Raw genomic sequence first — 27,331 nt, 5'->3', positions numbered from 1 at the left:
ATGGCATTTATTAGTCATAAGAGGAAATCTTTAATATACTTCAGAACTTAGACTAATCCAAGCCTTTTGTTATTCTATTCCATGGGAGCTCAGAAAACTTAGGTTTTATATGTTAATGTAATGCTGGTTATGGGAACTATCTTAAAACTTATTTAAAAGGGATGATACATGTTTTGGTCAAGTTTGATGTTTTGTTTTTTTTTTTCCTCATCCAAACTCATTAAATATAGTACAGGCATACAAACAAAAATCCTGGTTGTAAGATCTAACTCTAAAGTGAGAACCTTCCTTATGGCCCTGGGTTACAAATAATTAAGGAAACATCTAATTCTGTATAAGTTAAAAGTTCATTCTTTCTGATTTGCTGTGCACTTGCACATTTGTAGCTCGTTAGTTTCATATGCAGCAGTGATATTGAAAACACATTTCAAGTGCTCCTACTGATTTAAGAAATTTATTGTACCTTAAGGGCTGTCAGAGGAAATTTGCAAATTACTAGCCCAAATTATTTCAACAAGGAAACATAGTGATATGTTCAGGTAATGGAAAGGGGAAAAAGATTAACATAAGTGTCATAAAAAAGCTATTGTGCTGCATAAATCACAGGTAGTCAAGATGTTTTGTAAGAAAGATGCTGTGCTTCAATGCAAGAAAGGATGTCTGTTATACACCCTTTCTTATCCAACAGAGAATACCCTTTTGATTTCACTGTTAGATTGTACACTCCCCTTTTTCTGTCCCATGAAAAGCACTTTAAGCCATTTCTTCTTTGAAATACTCTCTGGTGAATGAGAAACATTGTCTTTCACCCAAGTATGTATGGATATATTTCTGTATCCATGAAAAATTTAATTAAAATATTTGAAGTTTCAGTAAACCCAAGAGAATCTATTAAAGTAAGCATCCTGTGTAATCTCTAATAGCAGGGATTACATTCAGTTATATTTTAAAGAAATGAGTTATATGGTGAATACTTTCTTTATAAATCCCTATAGGAGCAATATATGCAACTTATCATTAATATGGTTACATATATTATGGACTCTTCAATATATACAATTGAGAAAAATATGATTAACAGTTGGCACGTATTAGTGGCAAGACCGTTATTGATTTAGGAAAATACCTGCTAGTCTATTGAGGTGTTGAAAGGGTTGGACCTAGGCAGTGTATGAAAGGCTACGGTAGAGGCAGAGCATTTCCATGAGAGCTGAAATACTTTGCTTTCAAATAAGAAACTTTGCTTTCAAATACGACACTTTCTCTTCATTTCTATTTAGTTTTTTTGTTTGTTGGTTTTAGAAATGTCCTTAGGGGAAATGGCACCTGTGGTGATAGTGGAGATGTTGGGATGGTGTTAGTGACTCGGAAGGAGGTGGTGTGTTTGGTAGACAGGAGTTGTCATGTGGTAGGAAGATGAAAATAGTAGAACGCAAAGAACTGTGGGCTCTCAAAACATCTAATTTTATGTTTTCTGTTGTGTTGTAATTCAAATTCCCATAATCCATGATTTTAATAATGTTTCCACAGAACAAAACCTTGACTATTTATGATATATTCCAGAATGAAGTCACCTTTTACATATTTAATTTTAAAGAATCCAAGCAAAGTGACTGAGTCCATATGCAAATAGAAGCAGGGAGAAGCAAGGAACCAAATGGGTGCTTGTGTGTCTCAGTTGATTAAGCATCTGACTCTTGATTTTGGCTCAGGTATTGATCCCAGAGTTGTGAGATTGAGCCCTGCATTGGACTCTGTACTAAGCATGGAGCCTGCTTGGGATTCACTCTCCCTCTTTCTCTGTCTCTCTCTCCTGCTAGTGTTCTCTTTCTCACTCTCTCTCTCCCTCCCCCTCAAAAACATAAATAAACTTTAAAAAAAAAAAAAGAAGCAAAGAACAAGATACAAATCAAATTGAGCAGAAGAAAGAGTACTGATTTAGGGATGATTTAAACAAGTATGAAGCTATTAGAGTTGTCAAGTCTCTCTTTGCTTAGCAGGGATGTGGTACTTCCATGAAACATTAGTCCTTGACTCCTGTGCATTTCAAAGGAAGTATTGTTATCCGGGTTAGAAAATATCCTCTATTGAATATATTCTCAAAATCTGTGTGTGTGTTTGTGTGTACTTAAATAGAGAATCTTGAACTTTGGCAGAGGTTTGATTGGCCCGAAAGATACCTTTTAAAAATAATAGACATCAGGGGCACCTGGGTGGCTCAGTCAGTTAAGTGTCTGACTCTTGATTTCGGCTCAGGTCTTGATCTCACCATTCTGGGATGTGGCCCCATGTTGGGCTCTGCACTGAGAGTGGGGAGTCTACTTGGGATTCTCTCTACCCTCTCTCTCTGCCCCTCCCTGCTCACGTGCATGTACTTGCACTATCTCTAAAAGTAAATAAATAGTTTTTGAAAAATAGTAGGCTTCACTAATCCAACCATATTTAAAGTTTTCATGTTTCCTAATATTTTCAAAGCATTTTTTTCTTTAATTAGAAAAAAATTAGAGAAGGACAAATATCATTTGATTTCACTCATATGTGGAATTTAAGAAACACAACAGGATGAGTATGGGGGGAGAGGGAAAATAAGATAAAAACAGAAGGAGAAGCAAACCATAAGAGACTCTTAAATAAAGAGAACAAACTGAGGGTTGCTGGAGGGGTGTTGGGTGAGGAGGCTGGGCTAAATGGGCAAAAGGCATTAAGGAAGGCACTGTGGGGATGAGCATTGTGTGTTATATGTAAGTGATGAATCACTAAATTCTACTTCTGAAACCATTGTTACACTGTGTCTTAACTAACTTGGATTTAAATTAAAAAAAAACAATTTAAATAAAGCTACATTTTTTTCCTAATTGAAGATGATGAAAAGATACAACGTATTTCAATTTCTAATATTTTTTTTTAATGTTTTATTTATTTCTGAGAGAGAGAGAGAGAGACAATGTGAACAGGGGAGGGTCAGAGAGAGAGGGAGATACAGAATCCGAAGCAGGCTCCAGGCTCTGAGCTGTCAGCACAGAGCCCGACATGGGGCTTGAACCCATGAACCATGAGATCATGACCTGAGCCGAAGTCAGATGCTTAACTGACTGAGCCACGCAGGGGCCCCATAATTTCTAATGTGTTTAAGTAATTTTTTGATAGTGTCTAGAAGCATGTGTATAGCAATTGAGCGTGAATTGTTTAGTGAGACCTTGGTGAAACAGGCTGAATAATTTTAAACAGATACACAAAATTATCTTGGTCAAAATCTACTCATAGGCCAGTCTTTCTGAAGCCCATGATTTGTGGACAAGAATTTTAATAGAAGATGTGATATATTGTTGACACTAGAGGAAAGTAGCTCACAACTTGTACTCAGTGCAATCTTTAAAGCAAAAACACTGGCAAGATAATATCCATTAAATTATTATTCATATTTTTATAATTACTAATATTGTTACAATGATTAATCCAAATATATTGAATACATTTTAAAGAGAATAAAAAGTACATTAAAGCATATTTTATTTAAATAGAATTTTAAATAAAAACATCCAAACTTAATATAATTGAGCAAATAATATTTTGCTCTTGGAATAGTTATTTTGTTTCCAGAAACTAATGCTTAGTGTATTCGAGGCAATTTTTTCAAGTTTAAACCAGAGACTTAAAATAGCTTCTTATTCCCAAAGTGTTATTTTACATTGATAAGCTTCCATATACAAGACTGGGAAAAGTGTTATAGGAAGGAAAAGACTAGTAACATTGACCCACATCTTCTTAAATGTACCAAACTCATAAAAACAATGCCACTATGATAATTAATTAGAATAATACATGGCAAGTTACTATAAACACTCTGTTGGGTATTACCATGAATTAGTGCTCTAGGAAGTCATTTTTATGTGGAGTAATATAAAAAAAGACCTGTTGAGTAGGAGAGATTTAGGTAGGCCATAAGTAAGTTTATGTGGTGATTGTTAAAGAAGTTGTAACAGGAAATCCACATGAATGAAATATTATGATACATTAAGAAGGTGAGAGTGTTGCATCATGGGACAGATGAGATTTGAGTTCGAGCTGTGGTCCATAGTTTATGATATGTGTACTCAGTATGTTACTCAAACTGCTTGAGTTTGCTGTTCTTATTTTTATGCAATCTAGTTGGTTTCCTTAATATCTCAATATAAGAAAAATTACATCTCTTTATTTTTCCAAATAAAATTATAATGAAGTTTTAAGCCTCTCATCTGCCAGTTTGGTAGAATGTCTACTATCAGGCTCTTTTTTTTTTTTTTTTAATTCCTCCACTTGGAATAAGGCAAACAATTTAATTTTTCTTCTGTTTTTATTGCTATATTATACTAGCTAAGTTACTTAAACCCTTAAGTCTCAGTAATATTATCTGGAAAATGGAGATAATGCTAACTGCCTCCTAGGTTTTTGTAACTTTTAATATAAAAAGTAGATTGCTTATATAGTATCTATTGTATGATAAATGTTTGATATATCTTAATTAAATTTTTAGAGTTAGGTTTTTATTATATCATTTCAACAAGAAAGGAGTATTTCTTCTAATTTATTCTCAACTTGAAGTTATGAAAAAAATAACTTAAAATCCTTTTAAGGTAAAGCTTTTTTTTCTCTTTGTTAAGAGATTGGTTTTATTTGTAATATAAAAGCATGATACTGGATCTTTCATTTTTCTGTCCAAGATCACAAAAATAGTTCTGCATTAACATTGCCTCAGATATATTGCCTTGTTCACAGATTATCCAAATATGTAACAGCTTTGACATTTCATGAAGAGAAAATTGTATTGATAGTTTTGACTCTGTACATTTAATGCTATTTTAAATAGATGGTCTTTAACTTGTGCCGGTTAAAGTTTTGTTACTGCAGGATTCTATTTTCTGGGGTTGTGCTCTCATAAACCAATATGGTAGCATTATTAAAACACCTACTGTCTTGTGTAGTAATATGCATTCCAGGAAGACTTTCACAGAAACATGAAACAGAAAACCCCTGGCAGTGGAAGCCATAAGATTCTCCCGCTTTATTTTCTAGCACCCATTCCTGGTCTTGTCTAATCCAGTGCTGGTCCTTGACTCATAGATTTTAAGTGGTCTTATTTTAAAATGGTGCATCGCCAGTCATACACTCTCTCAATTTCATAAAGGGATACTTTCTCTTACTGTAGGTGGTATGCCCTATGTTAAGATGCAGAATGACCATTGCTGGTCATTTGAATTGTATTCAAGAAGAAAGGGAAACTGGCTGAGGAGATGGGTAGAGAGTTGGAGCAGATATTCAGAGAGAAGCAGCAAACTACATACCTTGTGGCTTCAGAAAATGGAAAGGTAGTGATAGAGATTGACGGAGAATCAGAATGGGGGTGTGTATGCTCAAAATAATGGCAGTAAAATCTTTAACATTCTTGATATTGAGAAGTAGGATCAATGCTCCCTCCTAATGAATATGGGTAGACTTTTAATTGCTCTGACTAAAATAGGATATGGCAGAAGTGATGCTTTTGTCTTTTGAGGATATATAACAAATCCAATGAAAGTTCCTCCTTGGCCACTGGAATATTTAGACTGGAGGCCCTGAGCTTCAAGATAGTAAGTCTGAGTATCCTAAGAACACCATGCTGTGAGGAGCCAGAACAAATCAATACATCCACTATACGTGCCCTAGGAGGTAGTCTTTGTCTTCAGGTCATTCCAGCTCAGGGGCCAGAAGTATGAGTGAAGGAGCTTCTACTTAATATCAACCTCCAGCCATTGTGATACCCCTGGTCTTCCAAGTCCTACAAGCTCATGTCCCGGATACTGTGGAGCAAAGACAATCAGCCTCTGCTATACCCTATCCAAATTCCTTACCCACAGAATCCAAGAACATTAGAAGGAAAAAAAAAAGTGCAGATTTTTGAATCACTACATTTTGGAGTAGTTTGCTTCTGAGGATAATATTAGTTGCTTTGGGGTGCTCAGTTCACAATGTCATTAGTAGGCTTGTTTTTTTATCTTAGAATCACAGACTCTCTACAAGCTTATAAAATTCTTTCTAAAGTTGAATTTCTACATGAGGAACTGCCTTTAACATGCCTTATATTGCAAGTCTGCTGGTGATGATTTTTCTTTACATTTTTTTGTTCCTAAAAGATTTTATTTTGCCTTCATTCTTAAAAAGTACTTTATCTGATATAGAATTTTAGTGTTTGTGGTTATTTGTTTTCCATGACTTTAAAGAGTCACTTCATTATCTTCTGGCATGCAAAGTGTTTGACAAAAAAATTGGCTATATATATATATTTTTTAATTCCTCTGGTGTGTGATGTGTCATTTTTCTGTGGTTGCTGTTAATACTTTTTATCACTTTTTTTCAGAAATCACATTATCATGTTTCTTATAGTTTGTTCTGTTTATATTTCTTTTGCTGGGTCATCACTGAGATTTTGGATATGAAATAAGATTTAAGATTTTTCTCCTTATCACTGTTTTTCGGGAATATGTTTATGTTATACTTGGGTGTTTTTTCCTTTGTCTTAACTTCACATTTGCCAGGGGGTTTATTAAGTTATTTAAGGTGTGCAGTTTGATATTTTCCCTCAAAATTTGAAAAATTTTAGCTACTTTTCAAATATAGTTTCTCTCTCCCCTTCACTTTTATATTAGACCATTTGAAACTGTCCAACTGGTCATTTAGTGGAAGGATTTATGTTAACCTGGCAAGGATATAGGCTGTATTTAATGTTCGCTCTATTTATAGGTGCCAGAGACATCGAATTCCTCTAATGTCCTCATTTTTTATGTTTTTGGCCATTCGTAAGCACACTTCCCTATAGACAGTCTGTGTCTTATATGTCTTTCAGCTGTAATCCACTGTTACTATATAGCCAGTTCTTATTATTTACCATAGTCTGTGTTCTGCAAGTCACCAGTGAATCTGAATTAACTAATACTAACTACTGCTGCTGGGGACATATAGGGTTATGTGACTGTGGGTCTCTGATCACAACAGTGTTACTGACTGAAATGTTCTTTGTGTTCTATCGGTCCATTTGTCAGTATCCTAAAAGATAAGCACGTTTTGCTATACTGAAACCTACCTGTTTATGTAACCCTTTTCCTTTATAACATTTGGCAGATTTTTTTTTTTAAAATGCTTTTCTACAGCTTCTGGTCTGCAGAAACTCCTTCACCTGTAAGTTTAACATTTTTATGCCACGGTTACCTTTTGAAATGTGCAAGTTAGCCAGCACCAGCTGGGAAGGGTTTAGGATGTCCTGAGCCTGGGTAGCGTGACCATAAGTTTCTTTGGCTTTCAGCCTCACAAAATTGATGTCCACTATATATTTTTTTATTATTGTTTCTCACGAATCCAAAAATTTAGCCACTTTTCCATATTTCTGTAGTTTTATCACACACTGTAGATGCCACATATACATTTTCCAGAGCAGCCTCTTGCACACACTGGTGAAATCTCTCTTCTTTTTTACGGAGGTACCACACTGTGATTCATTAACATTGAACTCACAGCCAGCAGCACTATAACTCACACCTGAATGAAGCTGATCTAACACACGTGTCTTCACAGAAAGACACATTCTTGCCTTTAGATGCCTAAATGCATTCTTGCATTTAGAAGCACTAGACAGCATTTCAGCACTTAATTTGGAGGCTGTTTTAAACAGCAAAATCACCAAAACCAGCATAACATGTTTTTAAAGATAGACTTGAATAGCCCAAGGAAAAAAAAAAAAGGATATGCTTACAGGATGAGCAGAAACAAGAAAGCAGAGCATCTTTTTGTTGCATATCAGCTTGGACATACACGTTAGGAAACTAAAATTCTTCACCATTTTGTGCATATCTGTAAACGATCATGAAGTCTCCATGAGGCTTGATTTTGAGGTTACAAATATATTTTTGGAAGTAGGCAAATATCCAGATACAGAATCTGTGGATAATTTAAAACATTTTTTTTTAAAGTTTTATTTACTTTTGAGAGAGAGGCAGTGAGCAAGCAGGGGAGGTGCAGAGACAGAGGGAGAGAGAGAATTACTAAGTAAGCGCCACACTGTCAGCAAGGAGCCTGATATGGGGCTTGAACTCACAAACCGTGAGATCATGACCTGACCCGAAACCAAGGGTCATACACTTAACTGACTGAGCCACTCAGGCACCCTATTTTTTTTTTTTTTTTTTTTACATAAAGTACACACATGATAAGTGTTAGCCAGTATATTGTCATGAACTGAACACACTTGTGTTACCAGATAGTCAACTATGCTTTGTCCCGCTCTCATCAAGTAAGATGTGTGGGTGGAGAATCTTATGATTAAATTTAACTGTTGTCAGACTTGTGTCTCTGGGGTATGACCTTCACAAGTCTTTCTGCAATATCTTTCTGAAAAGTCTTTTTTCACACTTTAGTTGACATAGGAGGGTAAAAGGAAGCTACAGTTCATGGAATGCTCTTCAGTCGCTAAGATTCTGGTAAAGTCTTTTCCACTGAAAAATGTCTTTGTTATAAAGAAATTTCTGAAAGAATTTCAAAATGATGATTCACCGTCTTCCTCTGCCTGACATCTTCATCTTAAGAACCTGGTGGGGTTCCTGGAGGTAAAACTCATGAAATCGTGGGGACCTAGGTAATGGTTACTTTTATGTGTCAACTTGACTAGCCTCAGGGCACTCAATTAAATATGAATTCTGGATGTCTATGAGGTGTTTCTGAAAGATTAGCATTTGAATCAGTAGTCTCTGTAAAGTATTTTGCCTTCTGCAAGGAAGATACAATTTATTTCTTATGTTCAGATCCCAACACACGCATACCTATTTTATCTCCATGGAGGACTCTGAGACGGGTGCAGAGCCTGCTTGAAGCACCAGCGTTGAGGCCCCCACTAGGAAGGGATGGGCTTTTCAAGGCCCCACCCCCATGTAAGGGGCAAAAACCCAGGGTCAGCATCCACCAGCCTGTCACAAAAGTAGCCGCGTGGCCTCATAACAGTAGTGGAGAAGGGATACTGAAGTCACCTTTATAAAAGCATGTGTGTTCTGGATATTCGACAGCAGATCTAGCCCTGGCCAGGTCTGAGGAAGGGGGCAGCAGTGGCTTCTGATGCTATGCTGTGTGCCTTGCCCATTGCAGAGCCCACCTGCCCCCAGGGCTAAAGCCAAAAGTCCCTGGAGCATAGGTTTGAGCTGGGCTGGATTGACCAAGGAACCCTGGGTCCTCTGAGGCCAGCAGATGCCAGCAGCGGCTGCCCCCAGCTATATTTCCATTTGATATTTGCCCAGAGCAGGTCCCTGCTGCACCAGCCCCGTGTGCTCAGCTGCAGACTGAATGGAGCCCTGTGCCAGGGGCTGAGAGGGACAAGACCAGAGGTCTGTGGAGCAGCCTCCACACTGCCCAGGCCTCCAGCTGGTGGTGTGCAGGTGGCATGGCTCTTTCAAGTGGCTCCCCAGAGTAGAGGGAGCAGAGCAGCAGTGACAGAGCCCAGCCCAGGGGGCCCACAGCACTCACATCCAGGGGCCCAGCTTGCTTGCTCCATGTCACATGTGCATGCACACACTTAACTATATGCATCTATATATCAAATATGTATCATCTATGTATATCATCTATATATTAAATGTAAGCAGTTAACCTCAACTTACAGGTATGTCAGAGTAAGTAAAGCACCCGTGACTGTGCTTATAATGGTATTTTGAACCTAATAAAACAAATAGGAAACTTTAAAAAATAAATTTGCTATGATAGGGGTGCCTGGGTGGCTCAGTCAGTTAACGTGTCTGGCTTTGGATCAGGTCATGATCTCACGATTCATGAGTTCAAGCCCCGCGTCAGGCTCTGTGCTGACAGCTCAGAGCCTGGAGCCTGCTTCGGATTCTGTGTCTTCTTCTCTCTCTGTCCCTTCCCCACTTGTGCTCTGTCTCTGTGTCTCAAAAATTATTAAACATTAAAAATTTTAAAAAAATTAAAAAATAAATGTGCTATGATAAAAGAGGTTTGCATCATAGTTTATTTCATTAGTGGGAAATCATGATTCCAAGCCAAGGATGAATAGTTAAGGTTGAATGATAGGGAATGTGTAAATGCCTTAAAAATCATCAGGTCATTTCCAAAACATCCCAGAACCTTCATGTAGACATAATAGCAGATGGCTATCTATTCTTACATAACAGGTCTGTAGTAAGAGATGTAAAACTTGATTTGCTAAAACTTAGAAAATTATAATTTTTAATGAATTTAAATTATGATAATTGTAATGAATTAACTTATCTTTCATATGAACGTTTTTCTTCCTTCTATACCAAAAGAAGTTTATTGTTTTAAATTCACATAACACATGCCATGAAATGTATTAAAATGTGTAAATCTGTGCAACTACTTTGAAAAGCTGATTGACACTCTCCACTAAAATAAAATATTCATGTAACTAACCTCGTTACCATAATCCTAAATAATTCCAAAATATATATGATTAAAAATTGAGGGGGGGCTGAATTGCCATTGAGTAGTACAGAGTATTTGATTGTGGTATCTCAAGCGTAAATCTCAAAAGAAATGATTGAATGAAAGAATGAAAAAACTATATACAAAATAGTGAATGGTAAATGATGCCACTTACATACATTACAAAAATAAGCAAAACTCAACAAGGTTGTAATAGTGTAATGTAGTCAGTATAGTAGTTAATCTGGAAGAAAAAGGATGGATTGAGAAGGGGCAAATAGGGGTATTTATGAGGTCCTGTTCAAATTCTATAACTTTATCTAGTCACATTTACACAAATATAATTACTCTGCAATTATTATTGAGATATATTCATAATTCGTTTATGTCTTGGATTATGCAAGGAGCTATAATTAAAGAATATATTAAGAAAAATAATGGGACTTCCAGGTTCACCTCTAATATGTAAAGATCTTGGAAGTCACTACTCTCATCCTTAAAACAAGAAAAAGCTGAATAAACTGAAAACAATTTTTTTCTTGGACCTTTCAGATAATTGAGGTTGCAGGGCAAAGCACTATCCCCAAATCTGACCTTCTGGATTTGGAGCTTTCAGAGAAACACTTACAAGTTCTGATTGCCTGGAGCAGCAGCCCCTGGGACCATAATGTGATAGGAACACTTAAATGGTACTTTTGGTGACTTTATGGAGAATGAACTGTGGGGTCAGCTTGAAAATGAGAATTTCTTAGTGGCTACAGCCTTAGGAGGGTGTATGAGGTTCTCCAGAGAAACAGGACAAATAGGACATCTGAATAAGAGAAGATTTATTATAAGGAACCAGCTCACACAATTGTGGAGAGTGAGAAGTCCTACAGTTTGCCATCTGTGAACTGAAGACTCAGGAGAAATGGTGGTATAATTTAGTCCAAGTCCAAAGGCCTGAGAGCTGGGATCACAAAGACAGATCGGTTTTGCAGCTAAAGTAATCAGACAGGAAGAAAAAAGGGGCAAATTTCCCTTTTATTGTACATATGTATATATATTTTCTCTATTGTGTTATATATAGCTGCATTCTCCAACAAACCACAGTACTCACTTGTTGGTGATCATATACTAATTGTCCATTGAATATTAGGTATATTGCTTGTATTCAGACTTCTCTGAAGAAACAGATCATGTTAAAAGTTTCCATGACTTATTAAATACAAGGAGCCTGAAGTTTTTATATGACCTTTGTACTTTTTTTTAACTTTTAAAATTTAAATTCAAGTCAATTAACATACAGTGTAGTATGGATTTTAGGCGAAGAACCCAATGATTCATCACTTAGATATAACACCCCAGTGCTCATCCCAACAAATGCCCTCTTTAATGCCTATCACCCATTTATCCAACACCCTCCTCCCCTCTAGCAACCCTCATTTTGTTCTCTTTGAGTACCTCTTACGATTTGCCTCCCTCTTTGTTTTTATCATTTTCCTTTCCTTCTCCTATGTTCACCTATTGTGTTTCTTAAATTCAACATGAGTGAAATCATGATATTTGTCTTTCTCTGATTGTCTTATTTCACTTAGAATAATGCCCTCTAGTTCCATCCATGTTGCTGAAAATGGCAAGATTTCATTCTTTTCGATCACTGAGTAGCGTTCCATTGTGTGTGTGTGTGTGTGTGTGTGTGTGTATACATCATCTTTATTCATTCATCAGTTGATGGAAATTTGGGCTCTTTTCATAATTTGGCTGTTGTTGATAGCACTCCTATAAAATGCCTATACTACCAAAAGCAATCTACGCATTCAATCCAGTCCTTACCAAAATAACACCAGCATTCTTCACAGAGCTAGAACAAACAATTCTAAAATTTGTATGGAAACAGAAAAGACCCCAAATAGCCAAAGTAATGTTGAAAAAGAAAACCAGAGCTGGAGGTATCACAATTCCAGACTTCAAGCTGTATTACAAAGCTGTAATCACCAAGATAGTATGATACTGGCACAAAAACAGACATATAGATCAATGGAACAGGTTAGAGAACCTAGAAATCAACTCACAAATATAACCTTTGTACTAAGTGAGCAATATGTATATATGCATATTTCTCTAGGATCATTTTATTTTTCAGATTAAACTTTTTAATATTCACAGGATACATATAAATGCTAAAAACTATTGCATTATACAGATTATATAGATTAATTGCAAATATACATTATTAGCTTATTAGTTTGGCAACATATCCAAAGCTTGAAATACTCTTGGTTGGTAATGCTGTGGGAAAACAGGCAATCTGATAGAAACATTGCTCATGGCAGTGCAGAATGATGCAGTCTTCTCTGGTGGGGTAATTAGAACTGTATCATTAGGATCTACCTGCTTGGTTTGACCCAGGCAATATTACTTCTGGAAAATTACCTAGATAATATACCTCTGATACTACAAAAATATCTTGATGTTAATTGGACCACTATTTATTATTGAAAAGAAAAAACATCTTACTTGACCATATATGAAGTTGATTTAATAAATTATGATTGAATAAGCTGAACTGATATGGAGTGATTTTAGGATATATTGAGTGAAAAAATGAAAAAAGAACCCACCAAAATCCTAGCATACTTGATTTTGACTATTTTTTTTTAAATAAAGGAAAAATAATAGAAACTTGTGAAATCTATAAAGGAGTGGATGTGTAGAAATGGAGAAGGTATGTGGGAGGGTGCTATCATTGGCCAGCATGGAGGAATACTCATTCATATATACCCCCTAACCACAATAAAACTCCAACTTCATTTCCTTTCCCTGTTCTTAGGCCACTTTGAGACCTCCTTGGAAGCCTTCCATCCTCTCCCCAGAAAGCTTCATTAGGTGAGTAGTACCCTTTTCCCTACCCTCCTCATATGTGTGGTGTCATCAGTTTCAACATCTGAACCAATTTGGGGTATAGGGATTATGCCACCGATGTAGGTTAACCATAGCCATTTCTAAAATACCAAGTTTCTAAGAACCTTATTGTATGCTTTTGTATTTGCAGTTCAAGTTATATTTTAATATTGTAACTACCATTTTAAAGTCCTTGAAGAGGGAATTAATCATTTCTTATATCTAACTATGGTGATAAAATGAGGATTTGGATCTAAGTGCAGAATCAGTTCAGTCAATTATAACTTTATGTAATTGTTAAATATCTGTGAGTCAATCTAAATACACAATCTTACTTGGAAATATCATGCACTTTAGCTTTAGCCTTTGGGAAATATTATTTACCTTTGGATGGTTTGAATCAGGAAATTTGTTTAGGACATTTCAAGACATTTTGAAAATATGTTCCTAAACTAAAATCATATGCGGATTTTTGAGCTCTATTTTTTAACTTACCTATAAATTTAGAATTTTTTAAATGAAAATTTATTTCTTCTCCACGTAAGATATTTTTCCTTTAGCTATGGTGAGCCACAAAGTTAAAGATTTGAACTACAGTAAATACATTATGAGATACACTAGGCCAAAGTTACTGAGATTGACTCAAACTGTAATCCTTATTTTCCCAAATTTTTTCTTTGCTATAAAAATTACCTCCCCCACCGAATGGTTATATCTGCTCAGTGATGTATAGAAATATAAACTTTTCACACACTTATACACTATTAAAGATCCTTGTTATTCACTATTCTTGCACTGATAGATAAACCAAATCATAATTTTTAAACTGTCACCATGTTTTGTTCTTTAACAGTATTTACAGTCTTATAAATCAATATTAAAGAAGGCTTTAGCCCACTAGGCTTATAACAGCCTGTTTGAGCCTCTTACAATAAGGTCCTTTGAGATCTTTAAACCCATGTTTATGTGATGTCAAAAATTAAACTTTGTATATTGAATAAAACAAGGCAGAAAGATGACTTCATTGCAAGGTTTTCAGGCTGCAAGCTGGAAAACTCAAGGCTGTAGGAGCAATGATCTCTGATTTTCTCCCAGACTAAGGTTTCAATGGGATAAATACAGACATTATTTGGCTTTTTCAACTGACTGGTTGCCTAGCAGTGTTCTTTGTTATTTGGATCCGGGTAGCTCAGTCAAGGGAATGGTGAGTCCAAACATTGCATGAACAAAGTTGGTATTTGGTAGTTGGCTGGTGTCATCTGCTAAATTCTGAGATGAGCTGTAAATTTCTGTAAGGTTAAGTTTCTTTGATTCACCTGTGTTGACTGTCTCCATTTTGTCCTAGGCATAAATGATTCCATTTTAGCTCGGCTTTACAGTAGCAATTAGGTATACACATTACACATATATTTTGAATTAATGTTTACAGGTGAAAAAGAAAAATAAAGAAATTTCTATAATCTTTTAAGTGAATTCATCTTAATATACTAAATTTTCCAATACCAATACTATTTGTAATATTATGAAAATGAAGGGACCTTTAAAAAAGCACCTTCATTCTGCAAATGTCATGCTCCCTTGTAATCAGAGAGACCTTATCCATTTGTTAAAATTTTAATCAGGTATCTTCAATGCCTGAGGGCAGTGTACAATGCTAATTTAAAGGATTTTTGTGGATAATATGTAGGCATATCATAGGTTCACTTTAAAGCTGAAGGAAACAACGATCCAGTGTTCTTAAGTGATTAAAAAAGGATGCAAGGCCAAATTTTCCTGATCCAATTTATTTCTGCATATTTGTCAAAAATGGGTAACTTCTTCATATATTTTAATAGGTTATTAGCTATGTATCATTATAAAATATTAACCCTTTATTATATTTATATGTAATTGAAGTATTACATAAGATAACATCAGTAGTTTTTATTTATGCAGTCATTAATTTCTTCATCCTTAAAATACTTTTTTGATCCCCTACTACTTGCAAAGTATTATACTAGGCAGCTGAAGACCAAGAAGAAATGGCTTTTTATTGTCTTCACCATGTAGCACATTATTTTGTAGATACGGTATAACATGGAAGTGAATAATTACAATGGAGAAGTTGTCCAGCTGAGGAATTGATTACCTTAACCAGGATTAATAAGAGAGTAGAGAGGGTAAAGAAGTCTTGATAAAGTAACACCTGATTTGGAAATTTAAAAACATTGATCTAGGTGAAGAACCAAGGATCAAAATTATTCCATGCTAAAGACAAAAATGTTTTATTAATATCTAGTGTTATTTGCATGGAAACATTAAATTTCTAACCGGATTGCTTGATATCAGAGGTAATTTGTATTCTAATATGCATGTACCTGGACAGTCTTTGTATTGGCTTTTCTAGAATGTGACTATTACATTTACATAAATTTCACTGACTTATAATATTGAGAAAACAATTCAAAGAACATCTGAGTTAAATATAAGTGAAAACATTATCTAGTAGAAGACAGCACAAAGTTGACTGCACATCTTCTCTTCCCAGGCATTGTCTCTTTGCTTGAAAACCTGCAGTCTAGAAAGCTAAATATCTCATAAGAAGAGTGATTTCATTTTGGCTCCTGGAAGAGTCTTCAAAACTGTGTTTCCCCATTATGTTCATGTTGTTCTGAGTTTAGCTTCTTGCAACAGCCTAGAGCCAATTTTCTGTTCTATATGTCCATTTTGACATTGTGTGTCTTTAGGAGATCACTTATGGGGGCACCTTGGTGTCTCAGTCAGTTACACTTCTAACTTTGGCTCATGGTTCATGAGTTTATCTCACAGTTCATGAGTTTGAGCCCTGCATCAGGCTCATGCTAACTGGGTGAGCTTGCTCAGGATGATCTCTTGCTTCCTCTCTCTCCTTCCCTCATTCATGATCTCTCTCTTTCAAAATAAATAAATAAAGACCTTAAAAAAAAAGATACCTTATTGATTTTAAAGATCTTAATTTAGCATTCAGGTGATCTCATCCTTTTCTTATCCATCCAGTTTATATGTCCTCTGAGTCACATGCAACTGTGAAATTACATGATTCAGTTTGTATTATTAAACAATAGAGCATATTAATATCCTTTGGATGGCCACGTTAGAATTTAGGATAGACTAGAAAACATAATAAAAATAGCAGATGGCAGCAAGAAGACAAGTTTTGAGCAAGTGTTGTGATATGCTTAAACTTCGTTTATTTTCTTTCTTTTAAAAAATGTTTATTTATTTATTTTGAGAGAGAGAGTGTGTGAACTGGGGGAGGGGCAGAGAGAGAGAGTGAAAGAAAGAGACAGAGCGAGAAATCCCAAGCACGCTGTGCACTGTTAGCACAGAGCTTGATGTGGGGCTTGAACCCATGAACCATGAGATTATGACCTGAGCCAGAATCAAGAGTCAGATGCTCAGCTGAGCCACCTAGGTGCCCCTAAACTTTTTTTATGTATATAAAATAAAGATAATATCTACTTTACTCAGATTTTACTTAAATTAAGCAAGTTTGAATTGAGGTAAAGTATGCAGTGAGTGACATGCTTAGGAAAAATAAGCTGAGTCAAGGCAGTCTTTTGAAAGAGAAGCTACTTGTCTGAGAGTGTTTTATTTGTTATTTATTATTGTTCTTATTATCATTAAGGTATAATAGACATACAACATTATGTTAAGTTTAAGGTGTACAACATGCTAATTTGATATATTTATATACTGCAGTATGATTATCACCATAGCATTAGCTAACACCTCTATAATGTCACATAATTACTATTTCTTTTTTATTGTTAGAACAATTAAGGTATAGTCTCTTAGCAACTTTGAAGTGTTTTTGTTTGTAGCGGCTTGGGTTTTACTTTATGTTTTGATATTTTGATGATGCTGGGCCATTTGTCTCTATGTGCTGTTGGTGTTCTCCATATAAGGTGGATTATTTAAGCTATGTTATTGTGAAGAGCCAGTATTTGATTGTGACGTGATTTGAAACCAATTTCTTCATTGGGTAGAGTCAGAAACTGTTACTTACCATACAGTGTTGCCTTTCCAGTGTTTCCTGTCTGCTTCCCATATGTTAAAAGTCAGTTGGGCCAATAGCACAATGAGTAGTATTTCTGCGTGAGTCTTTGTCAGAATCCTGTACACTTGGGAAATCCTCTGGTTCAGGTTTGTAGAAAAGTTTTTACATGTGTTTTAGATACTTCTGCTTTGGGCTGCAAAGTCTGAAAGAAAGAAATTATTGGCATGTGTGAGTGTCTGGAAGAAGTTATTGACACAGTGGCTAGTGTAAGCTTGAATACATTTTCTAGATGGTTCCCTTCGATTAATCTCATTCAATACATTAACACATAGTAGTGATGGAGAGGTCAGTCACTGCAACACAGGAGCAGCCAGGACTCCACACTTGAAACACTCTGCCTGTCCTATACTAGGATTTTGAACTTCAGTAAATCAATCTCTTTAAACTGAAGTTTTCTAATCAATACAATGCATATAATAATAGTTCCTACTTTACTAGCTTGTTGGAAAGATGAAAAGAGACATGAGATCTCATGGAAAGCACTCAGGCTTGTGTTGAGCATACTTACCCAGTAAGTATGAGCCTTTATTAAATATTGCTGAAAATGAATGCTTTTCATCTTTATGGTGCTGCAGACCATGTGGAAGTAAGTTTTGAGGAATCATTAGATTATTTGGAGCAGAGTTACATCAGGTTCACAGATGTACCAATTAGTCAATTGTATACTAGTTAAGCACTTCTGGACTACAATAATTAGATAGAATTTTTTCTCTCCATTTCACTAAACACTATGTTCCAGAAATCTAATTTTACCAAAGTAGTTAACTATAAGCTGTATTTACATCTCTAGATCATTAAATTTTTACATTTCAGGAAGCCAGGGAATAAAACCCAGATAATTCCTTGTCTTAGAAAGGTACTCATGACTACTTAAATGCTGTTTTCTCTAGAATGCCACAACTTTTCCAGGATTTTAGAACGGTTAGTTTTATGTTTCATCCATAAAACATAATGCTTTTTTCTTCTCCGTATCCCTTTCTGGTGTTCCCTGTCTTTCTCTTTCTCTATCTCTGTCCTTCTCTGTTTCTGTTTCTCTCTTACAACAGAGACAAAGACACACAACACACAACACACACACACACAAAACCTTTTCTTCTAATTGCATTGTGCCTACTTAGTGTCTCTTCTGTGGTGGAAAACATTTTTTCCCCTCCTTTGAGTATTGCTAAGGGATAACCTTAATATCTTATTTGACATCATGAAATGTATTTATTGAGAGACATATAGGGAATAGTTTCAGTCTACCTGATAATATTAGTTAATTAACACAATAGTATTGGGGCGCCTGGTTGGCTCCGTCATTTAGGTGTCCGGCTTTGGCTCAGGTCATGATCTCATGGTATGTGGGTTTGAGCCCCATGTCGGGCTCTGTGCTGACAGCTAGCTCAGAGGCTGTAGCCTGTTTCAGATTCTGTGTCTCCCTCTCTCTCTGTGACCTTCCCCCACTCACACACTCTCTCTCTGTCAGAAATAAAACATTAAATTTTTTTTTTAAACATGATAGTATTAATTGGACTTTGTGATTACATTTCCTTTCTTAACCAATGACATCAAGATGCAGTCTATCATCCCCAAAGTATATATTTAGGAAGACTTATAGATACTTTAGGCTAAGAAGATTCTAGGTAATATTGAAAGGTAAATCAGAAAATCTAATAGAAATAATGTATATTTACCACAGATATTTATTTATAATTGCTGCTACACAGTTATATTATTTATTTAAATTCATACACCTATTTAAAAATGATACTTTACTGACTGTTTTTAGAGACAGTAACAAAAATTAGGAGCTCTGACTTAGTTGCCATTGGTGTTTCAGTGATTTCAGAAGCAAATAAGTTAGCTATTTGATCCTTCCGTGGTTTAGATTTTTACTTCATGCCATTTATCCTATTTCCAAATGGCCATTTTTTAGAAATAAAAAAAAAAATTCTACAAACCTTGTTTTTAAATCCTGGAGTCCTTATGTATAGAAAGACCTTTTTATGAACAAAATTTTTCTTGGAAGTAGTATTTCCATATATAATGTTGTTTTCTGAACTCTAGGTACTAATGAATTCTCCAAGAAGGGAAAAATAACCTTCTTATGCTGCTACTGAATTCATTGATAAAAATGTACTATTAGGTTCAAGGATTTCCACTTCTTTATCAAGTTTTCAGTTTGGGGAAGAAAGAGTTTATTACATTAATAAACACAATAAAACTAGTGTTTTACATTTAACTTCATCAATTGTAGAAGTGTTTTACTCTTTGTTGCACCTAACACATGAATGGTGTATGCAGTCATTTTAATTCAGTCCACAGTCATTTTAATGATGTTTTCTGTGTAATGGGTACTATATGGTTAAATGGAGTTTATTTCAGGCTGCATCACTGATGAGTTATCAAGCCTGTCACTTACAAGTTAGATAACTCAGATATCTTCTAAGATATTTCACTAGTTAAAAGTTACAAAAATGTATGAATTTTAAAAATTCAATCACACATAGGATCCTGAGCTATAACTAAAGTAGTATTATGCCTTCTTTGATGCTTCTTTTGATAGAGACTGTCCAAATCAGATGGGATTTTGTGTAGTTGAAGTTTATACATACAATTTGAGAGGAGGTGTCTTTAACTATGTGATTTTTTAAAAATATTTTTATTTATTTCTAGGAGAGAGAGAGAGAGAGAGACAGCGTGAGCAGGGGAGGGTCAGAGAGAGAGGGAGTGACAGACTCTGAAATAGGCTCCAGGCTCTGAGCTGGCAGTCAGCACAGAGCCCGACGCGGGGCTCGAACCCACGAACCGCGAGATCATGACCTAAGTGAAAGTCGGACGCTTAACCGACTAAGCCACCCAGGCGCCCCTTAAGTATGTGATTCTTAAACGGGGACCATCCCCAGGTCTCTGGCTGGGGATTTTGGAGCTATCTGGACATATTTTATTGTCATGATTCCTGGAATTAGTGGGTAGAGCACATAGATGCTGCTGGGTAACCTATGATACATAGAACAGTCCCCCCACCCCCAAACATGGACTTCTCCACCCAAAATTGTTTGTGGTGCTCCTATTGAGAAATGTTGCTTTACATTAATTAAAGAATGAAAATTTAAAACATAAAATTAGACACAAGAGTAAGTGAGGGACTCTGAAGGATAGATTTCTTTAAGTTCATAGGTAAACTGCTTTAGCTATTACTCCAATACAAAATCCCAAATCAAATGACTTTCTTTTTGGATACTGCATTAGACCTTATAAATTTCCACCTCTGGCTAAAGGTTTCTGAAGAGTGGAGGAACAAATGTACTTTAAATGGAAGGTCTCTGTCTAATGAATTTAAAAGACAGCTACATAATACATGATAATAAGGTTGGCAAGCACCAACTTACAATGATTTGATTACGTTAATGGAGTCTAGGGGGGAAATCCGACAGAAACTTCACATATTGCAGGTAGCATTTTCCTAGAAGTGGCAAATTAATGAAAGCAAGAAGTATTTTAAAATTAATTTTTTAATTTATTCAATAACTTTTGCATTTCATTGTCATTCAGTAGTTTTGCACAACTCTATTAAAGTACACTGCAAGTCATGTACTCATTCACCTCTTATTTGTGACAAATAGCTACCAGAAAAAAGCATGTGCCAAATGGCCTTCGTACATGTGGCAACAACTTATGCACTACTGTCCACGTCCTTTCCCACATACAGACAAATGCGCGCACATGCACGCATACGCACACACACAAACTTGTTTCAGGCTTTCTAAAAATAGCCTGAGTCATTCTACCAGAATTTTAAAAACAAACAGTAAACTGCAACTATGTAATTTCTATATATTGTGTATGGTAAATGTAATAATGCGTGTATGTAGTCTACCTTCAAACTTCCAGGAGACTGCAGGGTGTTGGTGTCTAGTTTAGCCAAACCCAGGCTCTTCTTTATACCATTTATACTTAGCACCATTTGAGAGGGTCATCACTTAGGACTTTGTGGAATCACTAATTATTTAACTTGCGTACTGATGTGATATTACACTGTCCACAGAAACACTTTCGGATTAGTTACTTTAAACAGTGTTTCTACAGTGTGTGCAATTTTGTTAAATACAGCTGATTTCAACCTTTTATAAAGTTAAAAAATAAATAGATATTGCTTTGGTTATTTGAGAGTTTAAATTTGATAAGAAGAAAGAAACTGAGAATATAAGCTTACCTATGTGTGTGTGTGTGTGTGTGCGTGTGTGTGTGTGTGTGTGCGTGTGTGTGTATAGTAGAACTGTATTAAATATCTAAGGCAATATTCACTTGTACCTAAAAATAAAACTGTTTTCATACTCATACATATTTATATCTTTATCTTTTTCCTTTTCTTCAGCTGCTGGTTTGTCAGAAGAATACTCTGTATTTGCTTTCTCAGTGTCCCTACTCTCCACAGAATATTGAATATACTTTGCCTCCTACCCTGTTCCCCCTGCACCAAATCATAAATGCTCTTTAGAGGAACATCATTGAGCTCCTAGGTTCACATGTAGTTGTAAGTGTGCCATTAAGTTCCTCATTTTCTTGGCATCTCTGCCAATTGACAAATTCTTTTTAACATTACTCTTTTTTCTTAGCTTTCTTTGTTTATTCAAATAGTGTTTCCATGTATTCGATATAAACAAAATAAAAATCAGAACGTAAGTATTGGCCAAGATGTCAGAGAAACTGGGACTCCTGTGCACTGTTAATGGGAATGTAAAATGGTGTAGCCACTATGAAAACCAGTATGGAGGTTCTTAAAAAAAAAAAAAAAAGAAAAAACTAAAACTAGAACTACTGTATGATATAAAAATTTCACTTCTGGGTTTATATCCAAAAGTGTAAAAGTCAGAGTCTCAAAGACGTATCTACACTCTAGTGTTCATTGCAGTATTATTCATAATAGCCAAGATATGGAAATAACTGGTGTCTTTTAATGGATAAATTGATAAATAAATTGTGGTATACATATACAGCTCATTTTTAACATTTCTCTTGAAACCTTCAAGTATTTATTTTGTTTTAGCTAATATTCCATCTCTTTAAGTAAACAATCTTTTAATCTCTAATGAGTACATATCAGGGTGAAGCTGCCTTTCAGGGAACACCATATGTTTGCAGTTGGGACCCGTAACTTCCTATGTTGTCATTGCCTATTATATAAAGGGTCTAGGTTTCCTACCTCTTCTTCTTCTTCTTCTTCTTCTTCTTTTTTTTTTTTTGTCCTATTTTTTTCCTCTACTTCCCTTGACCATCTACAAACTAGAATGCCAGGTATTGTTGTTACTAATTTTTTACACATCTGCATTTTCTTCATTGGTGAACTTATCTGTTTTCACATTTTCACTTATTATTAACATTCAACTGGCAGTTATGACTGCATCTCTAGTCCCAAGATCCAATTCTCTATTTCAGGGGGAGTGAATATAAACTAGGATACTCTTAACAGCTAAGTTTTTCATCTCATCATTATTACCATTTCCCATTAACCTTTCCTTTGTAACTTTTGTATTTTTCTTAATAGTACTTAAATAAAGCTCCGAATCAATGAATCTCAAAGTTTAGATGTATGTTTTAATATTTACTTCTCTTAGCCCCCCATATCATTTACATTATTAAGAGCTATTAACTATCACTTCCCCATTCTTGTAGTTTTCATTTCTATGTCTATTTTCTTAGCCAGTTATCATTGCTATCAAAACAAAACAAAACAAAACAAAAGCAACCATTCTGGTGTCTGATTAATATTTCTGATTCTTAGTTGTAGATTTGATTCTCTCTCACGTACTTAAATGCTTTCTTGAGTTCCTGACAATCCTTAGGATCTACCTATGCAAACTCCATCATCTACCGGAGCCTTTAACTGAAAACAGGTCATAAATTATATTTGTATGATTATGTACTTTGATACATATTCATTTGAGGACAGCCAGTCAGTAATGTGAGCTCTGTGCCAGCTTTAGTGAATGAAATATAATCATAATTCTACTTGGAATCTGTGGGAAAGTTTTAAATTTCCTGATGAAATGGGAGTGAGGCAGTGACCCTTCTACATTTCTGCTTGATTGTAGGAATACAATGGGTAGAATTGCAGCAGCCATCTTGATTCCAAAAGCAACAATTGGGAAGAAAAAGCCAATGTGCCTAAAGATAGCATGGACTATATTAACAGCTAGAGTCCTTGCAAACATTTTGAATTAACTGAATCAATGCCAATAACTTCTTACTCTGTAATATCATGGTATGCAAGAAAAATAAACTCTCTTTAGATATCCTTGGTATTGTTTGGGTTTTAAATAGATGACCATATTCATCATGTATTTATCTAAAGCCCCTGATATTCGGAACCATTTCCAGCTCGAAGCCTCAGTTTTATGTATTTTTCCTTAATCACTGCATCCACATAATTATGCTTTAAAAAGCCATATCCTCAATGTTTTGGAAAACCCCACCTGAACTTAATTGCACAGGAATTATAGCAATTGATTATAGAAAAATGATCAAAAATATAAAGAATAAGAAAACATTATTTGTATTCCTGCATTAGATCTAGTAAAGAAGATCATCATGGTAATGAAGTCGATAATTCTGAATTACTTAATGAATGACAGGGAAGTATAATGATTTGGAGTTTTTGGATATTTAGTGACATTTCTGGATTATTTTAATTTTTATAATACCCCAGAATAACATATTTTGTAAAGATTCGTTTCACATATTTGAGGCCTCCAATCTTTTCAGGTCCTTTTGATTCTTGTTAAATATTTTGAGATACAAGGTTAGATGAATAGTGCCTCTTATATAATGACAGCTGCTAGGTAACTAAAGTGGTCTTTTATATGTTTAAAGCCAAAATAGACAAGTGAAGCTTCAGAAATCCCGCAAGAGAAAATTGGTCTTGTCAGCTCACTTTATCTATATCTGATGTCTCACATGTGTGAAATTAATTCAGGCTTTGCCACACATAACTGTTAAAGAGATAAGTATAGTTAATTTCAGCTATACTGTTATCAATGATATGATAATTAAATTCCTCATATATGAATACCTAACACCTCACTTGAAATGTGGAATAAGCAACAAATGGCAATACAAAAGTACAGTATCAAGTTTAAAGTTGTCCATTATCTTTCTTATTTAATATTTTATACTAATATTGACCATCTGGTCTACTTCACATTATAATTCTTTTTTTAATTTAATTACTTAAGAGATCATTTAGGAATGATATTTTCCATTATACATACATATTCATTTTTTCTGCCCAAATGAACTCAGATCTAATATAATAGGAACACTGCTAAAGGGAAAATAGGAATACTATGTATGACATGGAATAGAAAAGCAGTAAATAGAAATTCCCTAAAATTAAATGGCTGTTGGGGGAATGTCCCACTGGAATTGAGACAGGTAGCCAATCCTAGGTATTTGGAATGCCTAAGCCATTTCAACTTGCACAGCTCTGTCTTTTTCCCAAAGAGATGTTAGAACAAGTTAGAACTTGATCCCAGAGTAGGTAGATGACAGCATTAGCATCAACAAAATAACAATGGTATTAGCAACCAGAAGCCCCTCTCCTGTGAGGGAAGAAGCACACTCTTATTTTATCCTTCCTAAGTAGAAAAGACGGTGAGATTTTTTTTTCGAGATCATATGAAGCATGTGTATATGATTTGGAGGTAAAGTGCCCTTTAGTTTAATAGCTCAATATTTAGGATAAAAAATCCAATCAGTAAGGGCTTTATAAGAATACCTTTTTTGACAAATATTTGAAATATATAATAATAAATGTGGGATATATATCTTAGCTACAAAGCGTTATAGAGAATTGAACACTCATGGAACACAAAACCAAACCAACACTATTACTAATAACATTGAGCTGATCTCCGTATATCTTCCATGTCCCTTGTTGTCACTGTCCCTGAGACATCCTACACAGAAAACCACTAATATGAATTTTATCAATTTCTTTTCTTTATAATAATTTTATTGATTTGAGAATCTAGTAAGTAATATATTATTTAGTTTTGCTTATATTTACTCATTATAAAAATGGCTTCATATTCTAGGGGAATTCTAGGGCTGGCTTTTTTTTTCCCAGTTAGAATATTTGTGAAACCATAGTTCATTCTTTTAAATGTACTATTTTCCCAGTAGATACATGTAAGAGTTTACATAATATATAGCTATGGAAAGATTTTTTGGGATCACTTTCATAATAAAATGATTGGTTTGGACATTTCTACTCTGAATTTCTATCTGAAGTTTCTGAAATACAAAACAAACATTTGAACATATTAAGTTATTTAAGAAAAACACTGAATAACATGTCAGGAAGATGGAAATTCTACCACAATTAGCTAAAATATCTGATTCAAAGTTTCATCCTGATCTAAATAGCAAGAACATCTTGCCTGCGTACTTAGAAATCCATAGGAAGAGTCATTAATTGCTCTGTTTTTTCCCTCAATTAATGTAATTATTTTACGTGCTAATTATTTAATGCTTTGATGGAACTCAGAACTATATATAGTCAAAATAAATGGCAGTCTACCAGATTGATTTTGTTCTTGTTTATTTCATGAGGAAGGATCATTCTAAATTATTGAAATCCATCTTAAAATCACATCTCTTTATACCTCAGAGGATACAAGAAAATAAAAAGTTTATGTTTTTATTCACAGTTCTTTTATACATCTTCTATTATGCTTAAGAGAAAAGCTGTGCATGTGGATAACTATTTTTAAGAAATAGAATTTAGGAGAATCCATTCTTCATTGGGAATCTAAGGAAACTTTAGCTTTGCTGTGGGTATGTAGCCAATCAGCCAGTGTGACTCATACTTATTGATGAGAGCTCCTTTTAAGTACATAGCTATGATGGAAAGTACAATCGTCATCCATCTAGAAACACTTTATCAACAGAAAAGATAAATGGTGATGGCGATTTCTTTTTAGAAAGATAGAGCAACCATACTTGATAAAACTAAACAAAATGAAGTTTTAAAGCATCATAGAAATTCCATTTGCAACACTATGGACTTCAGAGAACATGTGAATGTTGATTTGTTGGATTATGAATATTGAAAATGAATCAACTAGTTGCTATAAATCTTTAAAGTGCATTAAAAAAACCATAAAAATTTTCAGTAAAGTTTTACTTTCTTGCTAGTTGCTGACCAGACTTTTATGTGCTGTCTGAGGAACTTGAACTCTGATGGAACAGGTTCAAAAGTGAAGCTGGCAGCACTGTCACAGCCTGTTCACTATCTCTGTGATGAAATCTCCTGGGGCTGCTGTTAATCCGCATTTCTGTGTGTTCTGCATCTGCAGACACTCATTTTTCTTTTCAGACCACCTTTTATTGCAGTGGAACATTGTACACAATTTCTGCCTTCTTTCTAAGTGGCTAAAGACTCTTATGTGCTCTGTGGTTAAGTCCCTTTATCTGAGGTCAATAAAATACAAAAGGCATGCTTTGGGATAGGGGTATTTTGGCTGAAGAATTAAGGAGAATAGCCACACTTCCTTCAAAAATATGTCAAGAATCTTATGGGTAAGAAACAGAAAGAAGGTTCTGAAGCACTCTGGACTACTAAAAAATGTGATGGGTTCAAAAAAATTTAGATCATAGCAGAATCCTGGTTAGAGGTGACATGAACACAAATCAAACATAAGCAACTGAGAAAGCTCATCCACATATATCTGTATCTTTATAATGGGCAGGATATGAAATGCATGGAAAATGAGTTATGAAGAGATGTGAGGGTCACTATCCTACGTTTAAAATTTTTATTTTGCTAGGGGCATCTGGGTGGCTCAGTCGGTTAAAATTTTTATTTTGCAATAAATAAATAAAATAAAATAAAATTTCTTATTTATAGAAACTTTCCCCCAAAACAAGAGTTTT

At 35.0% G+C, this 27,331-nt stretch overlaps 1 protein-coding gene across 1 annotated transcript in view; it reads left to right on the top strand.

Annotated features, from left to right (window-relative positions):
• The window catches only part of LOC144225308 (uncharacterized), a 318,671-nt gene that overhangs the window by 201,400 nt on the left and 89,940 nt on the right, over nt 1-27,331 (top strand). Inside the window, exon 4 of the transcript XR_013333264.1 lies at nt 13,265-13,320. The gene's annotated coding sequence lies outside the window, so the exon portion shown is untranslated. The remainder of the gene's footprint in view (nt 1-13,264; nt 13,321-27,331) is intronic.

Source organism: Crocuta crocuta, unplaced genomic scaffold, assembly GCF_008692635.1.
Source record: "Crocuta crocuta isolate KB4526 unplaced genomic scaffold, BGI_CrCroc_1.0 scaffold378, whole genome shotgun sequence".
Lineage (NCBI taxonomy): Eukaryota > Metazoa > Chordata > Mammalia > Carnivora > Hyaenidae > Crocuta > Crocuta crocuta.
Note: the sequence above shows the minus strand (reverse complement) of the source record. Positions and strands in the feature narration are given on the sequence as shown.